General features: G+C 38.5%; 1 protein-coding gene across 1 annotated transcript in view; it reads right to left on the bottom strand.

The window, feature by feature from the left end:
* SLC16A7 (solute carrier family 16 member 7) overlaps positions 1–22,251 on the bottom strand; it is a 72,758-nt gene extending 50,507 nt beyond the window's left edge. Inside the window, exon 1 of the mRNA XM_066319084.1 lies at positions 22,054–22,251. The gene's annotated coding sequence lies outside the window, so the exon portion shown is untranslated. The remainder of the gene's footprint in view (positions 1–22,053) is intronic.
* Positions 22,252–23,141: the final 890 nt, after the last annotated feature.

The raw sequence follows: 23,141 nt of genomic DNA, 5'->3' as shown, positions 1-23,141 counted from the left end.
AAAATTAACCATTTTGGAAAAGGGAGAGTAATTATTATTTGCAAATGTGGGAGTAAGTCCTTAGAGACAGTGATGTCTCTTGACACAAGTCAATGGTATATTTGATGAAATACAAAACAGTTGGTTAATTACCAAGCATTGTGAGTGGTTACCAAGAAAGCACTAATTTAGTCCAACAATACTCTCCATAAGAAACCTAAAGAACCAATCTCATTATCAAGTCCTAACAGGGCCTTTTTTCTTCTCTCTAGGAAAATACTCCTCAATGATTCAGTGACACAAACAAACACTACATATTTTTTCTGGGTCAAAGTTAGAAAGCCCAACATGCCCAAAGACTGAATTTTAGACAGGAAAGTAACTGTGAAGTGCACCTACTCCTTGTGATAAATGTTGCAGCGTCAGCTGCATGATGGCTCAAGAGTATAACTACTGCTGTCAGGCTGATCTCATGAAAAGGAGGGGTATGTACAGGACAGCTGGCCAGCAACAGATGGGAATATGCTGTTCCATCTCACATGTTGGTAGACTTCCTGTTGCAGTACATGCTGTCCAGAAGGAATTCTAATTCTAATGCAGCACTGGTCTTCCCAAGGAGGCCTGGCTTTAAGCCACAGTCAAGTCCTAGAATTCAAAAACTTCTTAAATTGCCTATCAACTCCTTAAACAGTTCAGTCATTTACAGTTCAGATCTGTTGTTTGTATTGAGAATTAATTAGTCAGTTCTTTTAATTCTTTTTGTTTGTTTGTTTAAGATGAAAGGTTTTATAAGCAGAACTTGATATAACTGTTGACAGTTTAAAATTTTTCACCCTTGAAGAAGAAAATTATTTCATTTTCTAATAACATGATAGATGCAAAAAGGTCATCATCAGTTGTACTCACCACAAGGATTATTTCTTTAGCTCATTCTGCTCTATAGTAACATTATCTTTGACCATCAATTGATTTCTAAAATAGTTAAGCTGCAATAAAAATAGACTGTTGTTATTGCAATTTACAGGGTAATTGATTTGTCTTTGATTCATTCTCTTAACTATGTATAGACACTAAGAATTTAATTTTGTTCTTTTGATATTTCAAATTAAGTATTATTTCAAAACAAAAATGTAAAACTCATTTCAAAACTCAGGGAAACAGAAATTAAGACACCAGTTCATTCTGACCTTCTGTGGAAAGAAAAGAATAAATGAAACATTCATGCCACTTCTCATTATCAAGGTGTCTGGAAACAACTGTAGGGAGCTCATTCTACTACGCAAACTCACCCTGACCCAACTATCATCCATACCATCAAAGACAGTATTCATTTGTAGAGCTAGATTCACACCAGGGGTTAAATTACAAGACACTACTATAAATTAATGGAAAAGCAGGTTAAAGGGGATTACAAAATAGGATCTGGTTGAGAAATTTTGCTTTTGTTGCATTATCAACAGTGGTACTTCATACAAAGAGTGATACAACTTCACAGGGTACAAGACACCTTGAGCTTGCACTTCACAGATGATTAGAATATCTTTGCACATAATTGTACATTTCTATACAGATACATAAGTTTTCAATAGGATAATTTTTTCCTTTTCTCTTTTCGAAAGGCTTTCAATCAAAAATTATAACATATTAACAGTGATGTATAAACACAACTCTTTAGTAAATGCTTCTTAAGCACAGAAATTACAAATTAGAAAAATCGATATGATCTAATACTCATTAAATACTATTTCTGTATTATGCATTTCCCTTCTTTTAAAGTGAAAGATCAGTTCACAGAAATACATATACAGTCTGACATTCTGAAATGCCACCTGACTTCAAAGAACATCTGCCTAAGAACAACAGTCAATGTTTTACAGTTTCTTCCTCATTATCAACAAATATTTCAGTATTCAAATCAAGAGAGCAAGTTTTGTGAATACTTACAGCATTTTAGTACGTGAACATATTCTTACTTGACCCTACAGAAGTATATTTCACTATGATGCAATTTAAAGAGGGTTTTGATGAAAAAGTCTTTGCATAATATGTTGTACAAAAAAACCCACCTGGATACTGTGAGTACTCACACAAATAAAATTAATATTCAGTCTAAATGTTTACAAATGAACCTTAAACAAATGCAGCAAGCTAGAATTGAGTTTACCTCATTGTCTAAGCCACTAATTTTTCCTCACCACAAACAGAACATTAATATGATACAGTTCTGCTCAGAAAAAGAAGTTGAACATGCTGAATGAAATACTGCTAGTTTAATGTTTTTTCTTTTTCTGCAACCTCAGAGCCAACCTTTTTTATGGTCTCTCTGCTCTTAAATTTGAGACCTACAGAGCACCAAAGGTCCTCAACTGTCAAATATTTTAAATTGTTATTACAAGAGTTAGAATTGTTCTAACCTATTACTTTCTGTAGTTTCTTTACACATCAGGTCTTATTGTTATTGTTTTACACCTGTGAGCTTAAATATTAATGTAAATGACAAATCATGTATCAGAGTTCAAAGTCTAATGTAAAATGGACAAATATAAGCATACATGTATAATTTCTAAAATTCATATAATTGGTGCATACAGTATATCAGTAGACATCACACACACTGACATTTTTGTGATCGCTACAATGCATTAGGTATGACCTACTGTTACTAAACATATAATATTAATTTGCTGCAGTATAAAGAAAGAATAAAGATTTAAATGGGTATTTGAAGATGGAGAGAGTGGACTGTTTGGTTAGTTTTAAGGATCTTTAGAACCAAACATCACAGATGGCAATTTTATCTGAAGTGATGACCACTTCCATTTGTCATCTCCTAGAAGTTGATTCCATCAGTTTTGTATTGAGAATCACCAGCTTCTCCCTGCTCTTAGGACTTACCCTCTGTGCATGTAGGAGTTAGATCTGGGCAAACATTTCCAGCTGAACTGAGATGCTGTTTAGATGTTGAGATCCTTACCAGTAAAGAAGCATTTTCCTTGTTTCAATCTCTTTCTTTAACTGAACATATTCCTCCTCAAATTAGTTGCTGTAGACAATCTATGTCTACAGAAGTAGAAAACAAAAGTATTAATCCCCTCACACGCACTTTTGTCAACGCATATGCACTGCCCTGCCCAGGGACATTTTTAAAGGAATATTATATTTAAAGCTGCACTTCTAGCTTCAATAACATAATATTGATGAAACAAATTAAAATGGTGTTGAAAGTTTGTCCATTTCTAAGCAGGACTGTAATTTCACAGCTTCTATTCTGGTTATGTTCTTCAAATAATTTCTCCCCCTTGTTTTTATGTGCAGTCCACAGGAAGGAAAAAAACAAGAAAAGTATGCAGTCATGGCAAGAGCTCTCGTTGAAGTATGACCATGATTCATTATCATCACATACTAATGGAATATCTCAGTGGAAACACCATAAAGTAATGTTTAAACATCAGACAGTGATTCTTTTACAATGTCTGTAAGTACACTGCACACACATCTTTCACTCTCCGGCTTTCCCCAGTTACATGGGTCAAGCATGGTGCTTCCTTTTCTCTGGGACTTTGGGCAGAAGAGACAGGCTGATCTGGATTCCCCCCACTCAATTTCTTTCCTTTCTATAGCTGTTTAAGGGGATAGGAACTTGTACTGGTAAATAAATTTTGTGTGAAAATCTGAAAAAACACCCAGGTTTTTAAGAGGTAAGTTAAAGTAAAAGGAATTTTCTTCATATTGAAACTTCCCTAAAGTTGCATACAGCATCATGAAAAGTCATTTGGTCAAGCATGACTCCTTTACTTAAGGACTTGGTGACATCTCTACTACTACCCTGTAGGAATACCTTTCTGTTATCTCTTGGTTTTGCTAACAGTTAAGGCAACATTTTTAGTGTTGTAGGGCTACAGTACATCAGTTCTACATGAGAGTGGGACTTTGAGGATATACACTGAAGCCTCTGCACTGGTGAAAAACAAAACATTACTTCTTTTTTGTTCTCCTATTATTTTTTTTAAAATGTATGGATAATATTTAATGTAGATTTATTGAGAATCATTTAATAGGCAGATACAAATGAAAAATATAAAGAAAGGTATAGAATATCCACTGGAAATGTTTGAGGACTCCATTGAGGAATCTTGTCTTTTATCTTTTTTAGAATTTGACCCCCTTAAGTCCACAGCCTTCGTGTGTGATAAGTCCCTACAATGCTTCTGACGTCAGAAGAGTTGTGAAGATGACAGCCAAAACTCTGGCCTCTAAGCCACCAGCCTTCTCTGGTCAAATCAAAGATAGCTTTAAACTCAGTTTTGAGCTCAGTAAATAAAGATTTAGACCTTTAAGCTTTGATAACAGAGCTGATAAAAACAGCCCCAGAAATGACCAGGTTATCTCAATGAAATAAACTCAGCAAACTTCTCTTCAAAATTATGTATAATCAGCCATTCTAAAACTGCACGTCGACAATTTGCAAAACTGTTTAGGTTGGCTGGAGATTTTACAGGGATTGTTATAATGAAAAGAAACTAATTGGAAATTACTTTTGCACTTTATTCTGAGGAAGAAAATTACTTTTAAGCACCTATATCTGAAATGAGGCATAGGACAGTTCTGACATTGCAAAAGATAGAAATAGAGCTACTTGTGTTAGTAAAAGACACCTCCACATTGTTTGCTTTAAAGCAACTCCTCAACCTTTATAATAAAAATCTCTGGTGTTGCAGAACTGTCCGTGTAAGTGCTCAGCAAGGATGAATAACCTTCATTCCAACACTTGGTTTCATGTAGGGGGATTATGCTATTGCTTCCCTCCCAAATCCTTAGGAAAATAAGATCTTCATGATAAAGATTTGCCTTGTAATTGATAAATGAGGTGTTACTTCAAAACACATAGCATTAATTCTTTCAATCTGACCTGAATTACACTGATGCCTCCCCTTTTTTTAAGTTTCTTTTTAGAAGATTCATCTTTGAAGTCTTTATTTGCTCAGAAATTTTGGCAACCTATATGAAAAAAATATATCCATCAAATCCATAGGGTTTGGTTAGACTGGGAATTGTCATCATTCAGTTGTTAATCCTTGTTATAACTTTTCAGGACTAGACAGATTATAAGAATATTTCTTCTTTGAAGTGCTTCACACTGTTTCGTCAATTTATGTTAGATAATCATTAAAAAGCCAACAGCAAATATTGTGCAATGTGTGCTGTTGCACTGACTTGTCTTGCATTTAATTAGTGAATTAGTTTTGCATGGATTACCACAGTAATCTGAAACTACCTACCGCTACTAAATAAAGCTAAAAGGAAAGAAAAACAGCACATTACCTGGCAGAGAGCTGCTGTCCAAGACAATAATCGGAACTTGAGAGATACAGAGCCTTTGTTCAGTTTGAACATTTAAAGACTCTTTGGAGACCTGATTGGCCGATTATCACACATGATGTTTGGACAGTTTATTTTGTGTGATCAATTGCCAAACCAACAAGCATCTCAAATTACTGAGGCACAAGAGGTTGCAGTGAAGCTCAACATTCAGAACACAATCCCACAGAAGGACATCCTTAGTTTATTAACATTCCATCACTTCTTTGGGCTTTCTTTCACAGCTTCTTTGTCTGATATGAAGGATTTTTCCTTAACATCCTCTATTCAGTTTCAAAATTCCATTTAGATGCTATATATAGCCTTAAAAATGAGTGCTAGTGTCTGGGGACACCTGAACATAGTTTGTGTGTAATGCTCTAGGAGTTCAGCATACACGGTAAGGCTGGTTGGGAAACTGCCTTTTATAACATACACTAAGTTAAGATCAACATTAATATTATTTTGCTCAGTGAATAAAAAGTGTAATAAAAATGCTCTAAAGATCATCAGTAAAAGCTTAAAAGGAAAACTAGAGGCACTTAATGCAACTATCATGTTGCAAAAGTCCAATTTTTTCTCATTTGGGCAAAATTGTCCAGCAATTAACAGTAAGTGTGCAATTAACTTTAGACTGCTCAATTAACAGTGAAAGTATAAAATACTGCATAAGGCTTTATAGAGTAATTAGAAACTTTGCATTAATAAGCAATGTTAGCCATGACAATATTTAAAATGCTTTTATGCTCCAGTGTTTTGCTAGAGATAATGCAGAATTTGCTATATAGCTCCAAAAATCATTTTCCATTATTTCTTAAATTTAAAAAAACTCACTGTTTTTGTATAAGGAAAAAAAATTGAATCATCTGCAGAACTGATGACAGAATAAACATATTACAAGATGGGTTGTACCTAAGACAAAATCATAGCTTCACTCAAAAACTCAGAGAAATGCTTTTCAAAGTTCACATCAAAAGCCTTTTCTTTTTAAATGCAAAATGTTCTTAACTATTTTGCTGGAAAACCAGGCAAAGGTATGTCCTCACAACTGTTGTTTTTTTATCAATCTCACACACCATACTTGCCTTGACCCAAAAGATACCCGAAAGGACGGAACTGCCTGGCCAAAAGAAACAGAAAAACATTGTGATGACTCAGCCTGGAAAATAAATTAAAACTTTCTCTTGTCCTAGATATTCACTAAGCAACTGATATTAAAGCCTCAAAGTTCTTAGAAGTTCGGGAATTTCTGACCATCTCTGGGACAGATTTTATGGGCAAAGTGCTGTTACTTTCACTGCCCACCACTTGTTCATAGGCAAGAAAGCAATTCTCAGAATAAATTTGTTTATTTATCTAAAAATAATTATGCTAATGATGATCTGCATTTCTAGGACATGTGGCAATTTCACATGGAAAGTGAACCAAGTTCCAAAATTACTGGAAGCTAACCCAATAGGAGACTTGCTTAAAGAAAAAGACCATCCTAATCATGAGAAAGCACTATCATTTAATTGATCTCTGTATTGTCTAAAACTTTAATTTTAATCTGAAACAGTCCTTTCAGGAAGAATGAATCATACTGGAGATAATACATGGCAGTGATATGTGAGCTTCTAATGCCAAACTGTGAGGAAGATACTTGCAAGGGTTGTTCATCTCAGCACTGAGAACAACAGCAGGAAGGGAATATGTTTGCTGACACAAGCACAGAAGAAGAGGGCAACAAAGGAAGTAAACATGGGTTGCTGAACTCTGACAAAGACCCTGCAGTGACAACAATACCACATTTCCTATAATTGGAGTGAAGTAGGAAGGCGGGCATTGTTATTGCCGGACACCTTCTGTTACATTTTGACAACTCGTGTTTAGTCCCGGGTACAGCTCCTCACTTGTGTCAGCAAAGCTGCTCTCCCCCACTGTGTCATTCGGTGGCAGGCCCTTCCTTCCACAGGCCCATCCCACCCCACCAGGGGAAAAGAAAATCACCACTGGTCCCAAGATTTCTGTACCCGTAAGAAATGGCTTCAGAAAGATGGATTAAGAGCAGGTACCACTGCAATGCCTCTAGGGATGCTGACCACAAACTCCACATGAGCAAGCACAGCACCAACTTGGCACCACGGTGGGGGACCACAGCTGCCTTTTGTCCATTGACTTCAGAGGGCAATGAGGACTAAAATTTGTGCCTGTCCTGTGGCTGAGATTTTTAAATTCAGGGAACTGAGTGTGAGGTAGAGGGTCACAACTAACACTGAAGTGTACTTCTAAGCGACAGAGCTAATTGGCATGGGCATGCCAGTGGCAGACAGCTGGCCTGCAGCCCGCTCCCAGCTTGAACTTGACAAAATCAAAAGTTAATACAGCCTTGGACTGTTGTCTATATAAAAACATTTCAATAGAGCTATTACTCAACTCACCATTTGAGACTGTATCCAGCAGCGTATTTTGTGAATAGTAATGGCAGTGGAGTTTTACATATAATATGAATCCAGCTACTTGAGAGCTCCTCTGAGAAGGGTGCCTAGAGCTGACTCAGTTATTGCACCTTGCTGCCCCATCACGCATAGGTACACATTAAATGTAACTATTCCTCCTTGGAAGGGAGCCAGATACCAAAAGGAGAATTTCTTTTGGGATCATAAGATTAAACTGTTAAAATTGAGGTAAACTCACCGTAACCGTTTAGTCTGGCTGCTGATCTGAACTTCAGCTCAGGTACTCTACACACTAACATCGGCTTCACTATTTCTTTTTAGTAATAGACACTTGAAAAGAAATAATCTTTGCTGCATATAGCCAAGTGCTACCATTAATACTGCAGCACAATATTTCCTTCTGTCTCAATCCAAGTATTCTTGAAAGACTGCCCTATGTTAGCAGTGGCAATAATACCTAAAGCTATATAGCAGCTCGTTCTAATGTTTGGTCACAAATTATTTTCTTTTGGTGTGAAATTTTTACATTTTCTTTTTGTATAACTCCCTGCAAGGTGGCAGTCTTCTTTTATCCTATTAGTATATACTCTAGATTTACACATTTTAGAGAAGATTCAAGTTTGTGACAGAGATCTGCAAGATATTCTTTGACTTACACATAATTTGACTTTTTCTCATTTCATATTTTTCTCATCACAACATTTTGACATTAAGAGTGTTGACATCTGCATGTGATCTGGATATGTAGGTTTCACTCATAATCAGTGGGCAGAAACGAAATTCTGAGACATCTCTCACTGACCTGCTTTAGACATGTAAGCTATAATGAAATGATATGTGGCCTACAAGTGCCTATATTTCTCTATTATTTAAAGTACATCTAGAAAAGTTGTTCAATTATAGATGTATATGCTACTGAATCCAGCCTTATATATAAAGTTGTAATGCAGTTTCTTGGTATTGCAGTTGACTGAAAATAACAACCCAGTTCCTTCTTCTAGTTCAGTGTTTTTAAATCTTAAGTGTTTGGGGGGAGGTAGGACAAGGGTTATCCTGTCGGCTTATTTAGCTCTTACAAAATAAGACAGTATGCTTTAGAAAAATGTATGCTCTAGATTCTAAAAATGTTCTCTCCATCTTCATTGAAAATGATCCACAGCTTAACAGCATGATGTTGAAATCTGAAATTCTGCAATCTTTTCTGTACTATTGAGAAAAATACATCCAGTTTAGCTGAGTATTGCATCTCTGAAATTATGTGCTGCAACACCCATATTATGTCTCTGTGTTTGTAAAATGTGCAACTCAGGACTGTTGCATCACAAACATTTTTGTGGTTATCATGGCTTCATAGAAGAAAATTTATGGGAGGTGCAGACAAACTATCTTGTGTTTTGCACGCCACTGACAACTATCTTTTTTGAAAGCAAATCTTCAAGTCAAGTCTCATGCAAAAAAGCTTAAGAAAGAAAATCACTGCCATAATAAACAAAACAGTGACAAATTTCAAATGTGCAATTTTAATTGACAATTTACTCGATTAAGTCTCTGCATAAAGCACTCAATTAAAACGTGAAACAATGTTCAACGCCTTACAGAACAACACAGAGGACAACTTACTTTATGTAAAGGCTGGACACTTGCCCAGATCTGCAGAATTGTAGCCATCATTTATAGAGCCAATTTGTGACTGCACTAATTAAAATTGCTAACAAGGCAATAATTTTTATAATGCATACATTCTGTGTCTCATATTTTTGTGAAATTTTGTGAGATTGTATCTCATATTATCTAAATATGTGGCATTCTACAGTTCCATAAAAGTACCTGGTATTACATGCAGTTTCTTCCAAATGTGAAATACAGGCAGCAGAATAGACTTGATTCAGGCAATAAAATAGCTAAGGCTGTCTCTGATAATGTAGATACCAAATATGCATCAGGGACTGCTTAACAAAACTTAACAAAAAAAATCCAGTAACTGTTTGCCCAAGATACTGCCAAATCTTGAATTGAGTAAGCTCAAGAATTCCATAGCAGATCCCTGTGCAAAACAAAAACAAACAAAAACAAACAAACAAAAAAACCCCACCAGAAGGCAATATTAATTTAAAAAACTACTCTCTGTGAATTATTTGAAAAGTATTACAAATTATAATGCAGCATTTTTGTTGACTTAGATAACTGCAGATACACAAGTACACAAGAGCTTGAGTCATTAGACATGCCATAGGGTGTGCCAGTACACAAGTTTGAGTGTGTCAGGTATGAAGGAAATACAAATCTGAAAAGTATGTTGCACATCACACTGCCCAACATCTCAGCTTTTGGGTTGCTTCTTGTCTGCTTCTGAGTAAGCATTCTTTATGAATGGGTAGACTCAAAGGATATTAAGGAGTTAGTGGAGAATACCATCAGGAACCACGAATGGAGAACAGCAGGACAAGACCTGCTGTAGCTGAGCAATATGAAATACAGATTTTTCTCACCTGACAACACAGCAGTAACTCTTACCTCCTGTACACCACGCTTTAGAATGAGCCAGACATACTGATGGGCTAAAAACCACCAGTGCACAAGTCACAAACACAGAGGTTAAAGAGAAATATGAGTGGTTGCTTGCTCACCAACCAGTACATTAACACTAATTGCAATGGTACTGTAATAAAACCAGGCTCTCTCACCAGCCCCTGAGTCTGCAAGCCCTCTCCACCTGCAGACACTGCTTCAGACTGCTCCACAGATTGCCCACTGCCCTCCCTCCACTTCTCCTCTCCCTAATCCAGATGTCTCACTCCTCCTTGCTCTAACAGCTCTACTAACTCAAAAACATGCCAGCATACAAAGTCCAAGGTAAGATAAAACTACTACATAAATGACTTACAGCTTCTTCATCACAAAACTGGTACTTCAGGTTTCCCCTGGTTCCACAATTTCCCTTCAGCTGTCCTCACTATCTTGTATTTAAATGTCTTTGTATGAATGCATAGATAATCATGCATGAAATAAAGAATGCAATTAAGGCTACTCTGTCAGGGCAGAGTTTAGCTGTGATTATTTGAATATCATTCTGCCTTAAATAAAGGAGTATAAACTTAGCCACTGACATTTTTACTTTTTTAAAACACTGAAGAAGGTCATGAAAACCAAATATGTCCAAGTCATTAATATATGATGGTAATTTTCCTCTTTTGCTCAGATTACTTTAGATGCCCATAAGAATTCTATTTTTTTGTGTGTGTGTGTGTGTGTTTTACAAATTATTTGTGGGCAAGTGCATTTTTTAGAGTATAAAATATTTTTCTGGTCAGATCAGATAATGTATGTGAGCCTAAATCAGTAGAACTGAGCGTGCACTTGAGACTGAGCATTAGAAACTAAAGGACGTTTTTTAGAGGGGAGAGGATGCTGTGAGGACATTGCAAAATACAAGTGAAAAGGATAATGATCTTGAATGCAATAGTACTATTGCCATTACTAGCATCTTAATTTTTACTGGTATACATATTTTGAAAGCCTGTACCTCTTACTTTTATCTTAGTAATCTTTGTCATTGCACAATTATAACATTAAGCAAAAAATAGTTGTTTCTCAACTGTAAGAAAACACAAGATGTTCTCCAGCTTTAAAGTTTATGATTTATGTACAGATGTATAAGTTGCGAAATATGTACTATCTTTGTTGAAGGTTCATTCATATTTTCATCTGGATTTGGACCATGATTAAGAGAGGCATTTAAAACAAGTAAGCAGTAAGTGTAGGCATATGCTATAGGTTGGAAAATGACAGTTGTACTTGGGTATATATTACTTAAAAAGACAAGCATAGTGATAAAAATACTCAGCAATTCACAAAGTAATTTTGTTTAAAGACAAGTAGGAGATCCAACCCAATCTGATTAAAGAGCGTAACTTAATGTATTTCTATTTTGCCTTGAAGGGCAGCTATGCTGGCAGAAGTTTTCACCCTTGCAGATTCAGCTCTTGACTGTAGCATCTACAAAACTAAAGCAGGTTTGGGTTTGTTTTATTGTGTTGTTTTTTTTCTAACAGGTAAAAATCCACACAAATCTTGCCAACTGAGGGTCCTGATAAGACAGAAACATTTTATGCAATTCTCAGCAGGCCTGAACACCACAACAACAGAGCACCATTCCCTTACAGCTCACTTTTCCTTTGTGCGCTCTGGACTAGTCAGTTTCTTCCAAGCCACCCTGAGTAGGTCTATTTGAGACAAATATAACATTTTTAACTCCCACAGGTGAAAGATGCAGATCACTGTGCAGTTTCACTGTTGCTCTACAGCAGCAGGTTATTTTAGAGATGGTAACCTCAGCATTAACACAAACCACCTCCCAAAGGCCAGCCCAATGTCCACTGTAAAACTGCTCCATCTATTCTACTTATGCTGCTGCATTTTAGGCTTGAAATTAAAGGCAGTGCTTTGACAGCCTTCACGTTGAGGCACAGTGGGCTTTTTAGGTAGCTCATGCTGTCATGGCTTTCCTCATAAGCAGAGCAGAGCATGTCTGGATTGCCCAAGAACTGAAACCCAGAAGCCTGATAGTTTATATCATGTATCATTCCTTCCTTCTTCCTCTACCTTCAAGACCTTGTGTCTTTTCACTGCTGTCACCAGCCTTCCTACTACTGCTTAAGGAATCACTGCAACACCTTCTGGGTATTATCAGTTCTCTGAAAGATAAAAAAATTAATTAGAAACCACCTTGGATATGCTTTTCTCCCTTTAGGACAAGAGTCTCTCATGGGTCCTGTTTGCAGCAGAAAGTAGACAGCCCATTTCTATCCTCAGCAGGGCCCAGATAAGCAGTCCTACCAGATGAAGAAACAAATAGGGATTCCCTCTGTCAAAATCACAGAAGCAGAATAAAATGTGCCTGGGAGCATGAGTTCAACCAAATATAAAAGGTCCTGTGCTCAGTGGGGTTCGGTTAAATAAATCAGGTCCAAACTTTTAGGAACTCAAACACAAACCATTCCCTTCTCAATGGGGTAACAGAAACAAACACACCAAGTTAATGAACGCAGCAGGGATTGACCAAACAGTTCAAACTCCCCTTTGGAGCAGCATGAACAGCTATGAAGCAAACAGCCTTAGCCTCTTGGCACAGGAAAACAGAACCTGCTCTGCTTTGCTTGGATGACTAAAAACTTCCTTGATTACTGAAGTCATTCATTCTAAAATGAGGACCTAAATTTACTATTAAATGCTGACTAAAGATTCATCCATTCAGTTCTGGCAGTTCACATGCCAAGTCAAAGTACTGGCACTGAAATGTCTCCTCCAAGCATTTGATTCTGTTGCTTTTGTAGCTGGTTCAAATTCAGCATCTTCTCACAATCCTATACTGCCAACACCACCCATCAGTACCACTACTCCTTCTATGCACCTGGTCACAGAACTGTGCCAAAGAGGTCAAAAGGATAAAGTGGAAAAATACATACACATGTGTATATGTTATTCATGGCTGTTTATTACAGGCTGTAAATACCATGCTGCAACACTAGAACTTCCTAAAACATCAAAACAATAAAATTGTGCCCTTCCAGGGCTTTCTTCATTTCCCCACTTCACCTCCTAGTATACACCATGTTGTATATTTCTTCCTGTTCTCACATCACCTTGTGCATTTCTGTATATATATATATATATATACAATTATTACTATTGGAAAACTAGCTACTCACTTATGTGTATTCAGCTCCCATATTGAGAAGTAAATGCTTCCTTCAGACTACACCAGAATGCAAGATTCTCTGCATATAAAACAGCTATAACTGCTGTTCAAAGTACTTATAAAACAGGGCGTTCAACATACAGCTATAACTTCTGTTTTCATCCAGTACGTGTTCGTTAGTAGAGAGGATTGATTTAAAAGTAGGATTTAAACTTCAGTTATTAAGAGAGAACAACCTACTTACCCAGGGTCCAATAACACAGAAATTAGTGAGCCTAATTTAGGCAGCTAATTTAGGTATCACAAGAGTATAGTCTTGCATTAAAAGATTATTATATTTATACATGTGGGATAAAACTGGTAAATGGGGCACAAATAAAAAAGGAAGAAATTTGTAACTACCTTATTAAAGTTAAAAACATATCCTGGATACTTAATAAAACATATAATTCAGTGCAATTCAACTATCAATTTAAATCTAATAATTCCAAAATAAGCTTGGATGTGACAACTACTACAGCTTTTCTAACTTTTCAGGAGATACATACAAGAAAAAAAAATCATGGCCTCATAGCTAAAATACATCTTCATTGAGAACAATACAATTTAAGTCACCATATTACATACACAATATTTCAATGCTGATGTGTATCCAGAACAGCAAGCTCATTACCCAATTAAGCAATAACACCTTGTTTCATTAACACCTGTCTATGCTATTACACTCAAAAGAAGAATCTATTTTAATTGTGGAAAGAACAGGCTTTTGTATCCTATTATAATACTATTAATCAACAACAAAAACATTCCTATAGTCTACAATTAGAGTAAAAAATCATAAAAGTAATGGCCAATACTCTCTATTCCTTTAAAAAAAAAAAAAAAAAAAAAAAAAAAACCTAAAAAATCAGAAGACAACTAAAACCTGCTCTGACTAAAAATATGACATGTCATTCCACTTCTGCTAGGTTGAAGATATCTGCCTCTGTGAAACTCCTCAAAACACTATTTCCTCAGGTTGATGTGTTATCCCATCTACTCTGTTTTCACTTTCTAATGTGTCATTCTTCCGAAGCTAGATTTTTTCTGTGCCCAAATAATGGCACTTGAAAGGCAGAATTAAAAACCATAATGATTAAGAGTGTAAATATTTGTAACTCTAAATATAAAAATAGCATGGTAAAACATCAGTACTGGTAACTATGGAGAAGCATCATCTGTGCTTATGAAAGGTGTCCTACAAGTGACAACTGCTGCTGGCAGTTTCAAGTTTTAGTGTGGAAAACCTGGTATCCTAGTAGGATGAGCAGAGTAGAATACTAACTTGCTACTGTATCTTGGTTTGCATTCTAATAAATGGGGAGAAGGACAAAGTTCTCGCCAAAATAAAGACGGCAATGGCAGAGAAGACGGACACATTAAAGCACCTATTTGGAAATAGAGACATCGTTTCGGTAATCATTGTGAGAAATAATTTCCATTTAACCTCATCAGGCAAGTCAAAGCAAGTGACCAAAAAGACCAAATAACGGAGTCTTAAGAAGCAGTGAGTCTCCCCAGCCACTACTGGGTGTGAACCATGAGTAATTCCTTATAAGCCAGTAGAACTACACCATAGGAGGGGAGCTCAAGCGTGGACCTGCAGCCACAGAAAGAGAGGAAATGCCAATCAAGCAACACTGACATATTAATCGCCTCAGAGAAACCACCATGGTGCTTTTAGGTGTCACTTAAAAATGCCTTTCCTGGATTTCTCTACCTCATGTGAGCTTGGCCCTTTTATTCAGTAGCTTAAAACCACTTTCATTATTTTCATAGAGCTAAAACTGAAACAGACCACAGGCCATGCAAGGCATTCATAATGTTCTAGTGTTATGTATGAATGAGGAAATAAACTAAATTGAAATAATGCACCCCTATTTCCAGCATAACTACAACAAAACACCTCTTTTTGAATAACTACATAAGAAAAACATGAGAAAAAACCCTACCTTATGACTCTAGCTAACATAATTGTATCTGCACAAGAAAGAGAAAACTGATTCTCTTTCTTCCTATTCTTAACAACTATAAAGCATACTTTATGCTCTGTAAATACAGGCTATTATGGCATATTCTTTTCCACCTATTTTTTTGATATATACAACCCAGAGGTCAAAAAATACAAAAGCTTTTTTTATTCCTATGTTGTTGTGGTTTCTAATCATGTGCTATTGAGTCCCCTGATTTGCCTTTTGTAGTGTTGGTGAGAAGGAAAAGAGGCTGCCTAATGGAAGATAAGGAGTTAGGGTCCCTGTGTGATAAAACAAGTAGAGATCTTACAAATTCCGCAGGGCAGAAAGGAAGCCTTTAGTTTAGCACTATGCGCAAATTGTTATAAAGATGTACATTCTAAAAAGGGGCTGGTAATAGGATGATAGGCCCATTGCCACCTTCAGCTTTCAGCAGTGATGTTCTTCCACAATCTATTCAGCTCTCTCCACCTGCTCCCAGATGCAACCTCCTTGCTCAGCCTGCTTGAATCCTCGGCACACTCTGGTTTTGAAACCATCTTCAGCTCTAGTTTGCAGTATATATCTCAACAACTTTCATTTCTACCATCAGAGGCACTGCTGAGAACACAAGGTCCACTATCCAGATTCAGATCCAAATCCATCCGCAGCAGAGCACACAAAAGCAATTAAATTCTAGAAAAGTTCTGTTCAGTAGAATGTATACTCAGCAAAGGCTGAATTATCAAGGAATTTAGCACATAAAATTCCTATTGTTAAGAAATCAGACACTTAAATTTACAAGCGGAGCTTATGTGCATCATTAACTTGTTCTTTTCTTGGCTTCTTTTGTGAACCTGCCCTGAAGGCCATATCAAAAATGCAAACTGTAGGAGCTCAGTCTAGTAATGACAACTCCTATGGCATTTTAATTCAATAGCACAGGTAACTGCTGAAATATCCCATATTTTTAGGTTCCAATTTCCATCTCTCAATAAGGTCAGCAAAGAAAAGCAGCTACGTCTCTCAGAAGTCAAATTGTTAAAGCTGGTGGTTTGAACACAGTCTCGTATCACTTCAAAACTTCTCATCTTCACCACCAAGTATTTATATTGTTATCCCAGAGATTTGAAAAGAATACCGCACACAACCTAATTTCTAATGGTTTAAAACGCTACTTCAATACAATTAATAACAAAAGCATAAGCTGGAAGTGAGCATATGCACATTTCTCTGTCTGAAATACTCATTAAATTCGTTGCAGTAGGAACTAGCTATGGCAAAAAAAATCAAATACGCATTTTGCATATAATGCTTTTGCCATTTTTGTCAGCACAAAAATGTTCTTTTTGGTTTCCTTCTTCACATTTTTTAGTACTTCAAGATAAATACTTGTCTTCAACATTTCTTGATTTCAGAACACACAAACTGAAAAGTAAAGCTCCGAAGGTGACATTACAAGGTTAAAACTCACACAACAGACAAATTGAGATTTCATCGTTTTTTGTCTCTTTTTTCTTGTACCCTAGACTCCAAGTATGTTGAAGTGCTGAATGGCAAGTACGAATGTTAAAACCTTAATTAACCTATTTCTATGGGGAAAAAAAAGTATCTATATTTTGGGATGGTGTACTGCTGCTTTGTGACTGATTTTACTAATTTTGATTAAAACAGTAGACCGTATGGAAGAGGCAATGTACCTCATTGCACTGTCCTTACCACCACTGCAGTGACAGAAACACTGAAGTTCTTTGATTCCAAGCACATTTTGAACACCATTACAACCCTCTGTTGTATGTGCTATCCCTAGGTGCCAAATTCAGGAGTGTTGCCAACAGTTTGCTAACCCTGAAGCCACATGATGAAAAGGCACTACACAATGGTCATGCCTGAAGCTGCAGGAGGAGTCTCTGCTTGCAGGTATGGGAAGATGAGCTACCCTGAAGCACCAGAACTTTTAAAACATATAAATAAGAAAAGCTACGAAACACAGTTGTTCTGAGTCACCTTTTGTGGAACATGCTTTCTGAACCTTGATCTTCACCTACACATGAGTTTTCCACTGGAAAACCTTAAACAAAGATAAAAGTGAAATAACTGTGCTGTCAAAACAACTGGATACTGATATTTTGTAGGATACAAATATTCACACTGAAAGAAAACAAACACTTTTTAACCAGTCTTGCATGTTTGGGCAACTGCAGTCTGCAGAGCTTTATCCTTCAACTGGGTTTTGAGGAGTTTGATACTCTCTTTATCTTTCATAGTAACCATATGAAAATAATGTCAAATCCACTTGTTCTCAAATATTTCAACTTCTACAATATTTGGCCATCCTGTGGTTTGTGGATAGGTGACTTAAAAGTACAAGTTTCCTACAGTCTGAAGTTTGTAGCAAATTTTATATGATTTACACTATTATTCAAAAAACTGCTTTCTTGTTGGGTGGTACTGAAATACATTCAATAGCTTACATATAATAATCATGACATGAAGTTGAAAGAAAATGCATCAGCACTAAATTAAAAATAAAAATAAAAAAAAGTGGCTTAAGTTTGTTCTCTAGTGCTTCCTGACTTTATGAATTAACATTAATTCCATTTCTTAAGATCTTAAGTCTTACAACTACAAAGGAAAATAGTATATTGTGATAAGGCTCAATTCGTTTCCATTATTTTCTTCCTTCACTTTTGGGAACCTTTTAAAGTGGCCTAGTCATGTTCATATCCTTTTGGAAATGCTTATCATTTTTATCAACTCTTCATGGAAACATCTTCATTTACATCAAGCTCTTCATATAAGTGTTGTAAGACAGAAAAGCACTGTGTCTCAAAAAAAAAAAAAAAAAAAAAAAGCATAGAACCGGAAGCTTGACCTTGAGAATGTACAAATAAAGGAACTACTTAAAGACAACACATAAACTAAAACTGAGATCTACAAAAGGAGCTAATGATGATGAGTCTGCCTCCTTACCACCACCCCCATCTTCCCCCAAAAATACTATGAATTAAAAATCCTAAGACTGCAAAGATAAAAACAGAGCAATAAAGACTGTGACTCTTTCTAGTTCATCAGCCACTGTGACCTAGTTAGATAACCCCTTGCTCTTCAGTAAGAGTTTAAAAAGATTTTGATTGCTTGACCATAAGACCAAGGAATATGAAAAAAATTGAGAGATTGTAAAGCCAAATAGAGCACTGCAGTCTGTTTTTCCAACATCTTCTACTCCTTAAGTCATGGAATATTGTCTCCTTACACCTGTGGCCAAATTACATTTGTTTGAATACTGAAAACTTTTCCTCAAATGTTCCAAGATTCACAATAAAATTAGAGAACTTGGCCCAACAGATCACAAATACATGCAAGTCAAGGAATGCAGGTCTGGACTGAGATGTAGGACTCAGCCAGTTCCTCGTATTCATTTGACACATAAAACAGTTAGTCAATGACATCATATTTTCCTATCTAACCTCCTCCTTGGTGCTGTGCAAACATTATGCCATATATATATTACACAAACAGACACAGAAACATTCTCTAACACTGATTTATAGCTATGACCTTACCATTTTAATAAAACTCAAAAGATAACTACATTTTTGCAATTATACCAACCTTGAAATACGAAATTCATTTAACAATACAGATTATTTGCATGGCCCAAGAACCTTCTTCCTCATTCTCACACAAGGAAATTGACAGCTTAAATTCTGGCAAACGGTGTTAAGGGATACAATTTAATTGAGAATTATATTCCGACATCATACTTGCTAAAGCAAACTTCTCCTCAAGAAAAATGCAACTCTTCAAAAGCATCATGTGATTCTGCAATGGGAAATAAATTCAGGTAAGTCATAGACTCTTGACTTGGAATAAAATGGGCTCAATAATAACCATATTTACTGGAAATAAAGCCACTTCCTCAATGCAAAAAAGAGCAAAAGATAATTTCCTTAAGAAACAAAGAATACCAGACAGGACTTTTTTTCTAAAATAAAAAAAAAAAAAAAATAAAAGCAGTGAGTGCCAGAAAAAAAAATCAAGAAATAGAAGTATGATGTAGAGAACCACATCCAAGAAAGAAGAGTAATGGGAAAAAAACACTTTTAAAAAACACCAGCTCGTGATTCAAGAAATGTTTCTTTTTCTCCCTTAACTTGCCTGTCCACGAATTTAGGCTGCCCAAAGATCTGCCCTGACAAAACTTCGATTCTAGAATTCTGCCATAGCAGGAGCTGGGTGAGCTTAAATACAACATACACTACAGAGAAATGACAGATGAAATTAGGTTAAAGAGCTGGAAGGAAACTTCTTAAACCTACTATTAACAATGCATTTATTTACAATGAAAATTGCTGAAAAAGAATTCCTTCACTCCTTACTGCAGCTGCAGAGCTACAATATTCAAGTACACTATAGGGGTTTTTTTGGCATTTTTTTTATTTCCTTTTGTAATATCTCAAAGTCTCCCCCTATATACATGTAAAATACCTGTTCAGATCAGTGTATCACTACACAATCCAAAGAGTTTTCCTATCTATAAAATGTGTTAATCTGGTTTTCCACCACCCATAGAGGCCTTCCGTGAAGACCACAGTTCATATTTAGGCTATTCTACATCTCCATCATATAAATAAAAGGTTTTCTTCGCTACCAAAATTATTTAAAGCTGCAATAAAATAAAAACCATAATCTCCAGCCACCTCTCTGCCTATTCAAAATGATCAACTCTTTTGCTTTGAAGCCACTTACGTTGTAAACACTATGCTGCAAACTAAGCTAGCCAGGCCCTTAGAGATATATGGAGTTACAGTTCTGTAATGAATTGCACAAATAATAGAAACATATGTAGTATAATCTCTTCCCTAAATTTATTCCATCACGTAGGAGGAGTTCAGTGATCAGGCTCAAGGACACCATTCAAAGTTAGCAGACAATAATACAAGGAGAGAGGAGAGAGCCGATTTAAAAATAAAAAGGGAATCAATTAGGCATTATTCCCATATTTAATACTTGTACATAAAATTATATATCACTTTTATTGAATTATTTGTCAGTTTCCTCCTTCTTTTAAATATAAGTGTACACCCCTCTGCCTCTATGACTAAATTTTCTGCCATGATTCATCTAGGCATAGCTAAAGCTCTTGAGCTGTTGGCTCAGTTGGTGTGTGATTAAGTTTATGGCCCCATTCCTGCAATGGAAGCTGCAAACACCTTTTCATTACTATTTGATCAGTAACTTGAGAGCCACAGATGGGAGCCACTACGGAAACACGAGCAATTATTATGGAGACCAAGAAAGCAAGAATGGGCACCTTCATGAGGCACCAGGTTTCTTTTGTTTCTCTTTTTCCCAAAACAGCTTCCAACAATTTCAGTAAGACTCCTTTACTGAAAGCTCAGGCTGGCACTGGAAAATCCAGGCACCTGGAAATGTTTTTCTGCTTTGTTTTGTTTTCCTATCGACCTTACTGGAAAAGCAGTGGAGAACTTGTGTCAGTTCTGTCACCCTGCAGGACTGAAAGGTAATGTGCTTTCCCAGGAGTACCAGGGGACACTTTGGTTTCTGAAATGCGAAAGGACAAGTTGTTCTAAGGCTTACTGCCTTTTAGGGGCCACTTCAACAGCGATGAACCCAGAATGACTGCCCCTTGCAAGGGAGATTCTGCAGACCATTCCCTTCAAGGACTGTGTGCTAGCAGAGGTCAAGTAAAGAGAATAATGGAGGACTGTTTTCGTGGCTTTCGTACTACTTAGACCAGGGCATCGGTACACAACCATTAACCAATGCCAGCGGCGTTTCGAGATAATAATGCAAGAGTTGTACGACTCGGAGCAGCTCAGAGCACGTTACTGCAGCTGGCATGGAGCAACAGTGGCTCCATCCAGATCCACCTTCTCCAAGGTCACCTCGACCACAGAGCTTCTTGCAGGCCCGCGTCTGATGACGGCAAGCGCGGCGGCACGGTTCGCGCTCCGCCGCTCTCCGCCCACATTTCCCGGCGGAGCTCCGCGGGGCGGGGGCCGCGGCCCGCGGTCGGCCCGGGCGGGCGCTGCCTGCGGGCGCGGTGTCCGCCCGGCCGCCCCGCGGGGATGCGCGCTGCTGCGCGGGGGCGGGATCGCGCCTCGCTCCCCCCAGAGCCGCAGCCTCCGCCCGGCCCCGCCGCCCGCCTCCCTCCCTGCCCCGCTGTCAGAGCCGGCAGCCCGCGTGGCAGCGGGGCTCGGCGGGGCGTGCGGCGTCTCCCTGCGGTGGCAGCTTTGGCACCGGGGGGCGACAGCTGCGTCACACGCAGCGTCTGTCTGTCTGTCCGTTCATCCATCCATCCATCCATCCATCCATCCATCCATCCATCCATCCATCCATCCATCCATCCCAGCGTGGGCGGCGGCTCGTGTGTGTGTGTGACTGACAGTGAGGCGCGCACAGCGCGGGGGCAGCCGCTCGCACTCAGCCCGCCGGGGCCACGCCGGAGCGCCCCGGCTGCGGCAGCCGCTTCTCCGTCCCCCGGAGCCCTCCCCGGTGGGGACAACCTCAGCGGCCTCGCTGCTCGTCCTCCTCCTCCCTCCTGGCGGGTAGGTTACATTACCTGGTCTCTAGCTCGGACTGGATCTAATCCCGCGGCCGCGGCCGGCTCCTCTCCCGGCCGCGGGGCTGAGTGGGGGAATTAATTTATTTATTTTCCATGAGGTGTCCTCTGCAGCGGAGTGGCGGCGGGAGAGCCCGGGCCGGGCAGCAGGGAGGGAGGCCCGGGCGCTGCTGTCCCGGGGGTGCTGCCGGGGAGCGGCTGAGGCGCTTCGGCACCGGCGCGGGGGGGCGGGGGCTGCAGAGGAGACGCCTCCCGGGCTGCCCAACCCGGCTCCGCGGGGCTGCGGGGGCGCGGCGCCCGGCCCGGGGAGAAGGGGATGGAGCCAGCGGCGGCGGGGGAGCTGGGACAGGACGGGATGTACCGGACTGGGGCGGGCGTAAAGCGCCGGGGCCCTCGCCCCTGGGGCCAGGCGTGAGCGCTCCCCGCCCGCCGCCTCCCCGCCCACCTGCCCGCCCGGAGCCCCTGAGCGCGGAGCTGCGGCCGGGGACAGGGTGCTCGCTTCTGGCAGCGCCCACCTCACCGTCCCACCCCGATCTCCTCCTCTTCAGCACCGAGGGTGCCAAGTATTTCACATTTAAGGCAGTTTGCGCTCTGTGGTCCACCGAAAGTGTAAAAAACGGTCTATCAGTTTCCTCGTGTCAGGGGAAAAATAAAAAGTAAATTAACCGAATTCGTTTTGTGCTCAACGCAGGACCTTCTTCTTCTGAAACGGGAACTGAAATTTGGCCAGTCAGCCGAAGTTGCTGATGAAAATCTTGGTCGCCTCAGCATTTAGCGCCTTTTTGTCTCGTTAAGAACAAAAGGTTATGAGAAGTGTTTTGTAGGTATGATGAACATATTTATGAAAGTGACCACTAAATCATTCAGAAATCCTGTCCTTAAGCTTAAAATCCTGTAAGGAAAGAGATAAACTTGATCATATGATTGCATAATTAAAGCCTTTACCATAGAACCTATTCTTGTCTAAAGGTTGCACATACTTAAATACTTAAATGCTGTGAGAAGACTAGAGTAATTATAATTGTTGACATTGTGTTGCGAAATATACAAAAGGAAATGTTAATATCATATTTAAAAAAAAAACAACC

Source organism: Sylvia atricapilla, chromosome 5 (assembly GCF_009819655.1).
Source record: "Sylvia atricapilla isolate bSylAtr1 chromosome 5, bSylAtr1.pri, whole genome shotgun sequence".
Classification (NCBI taxonomy): domain Eukaryota; kingdom Metazoa; phylum Chordata; class Aves; order Passeriformes; family Sylviidae; genus Sylvia; species Sylvia atricapilla.
The sequence above is the reverse complement of the archived record's forward strand: the minus strand, read 5'-3'. Positions and strand labels throughout refer to the sequence as shown.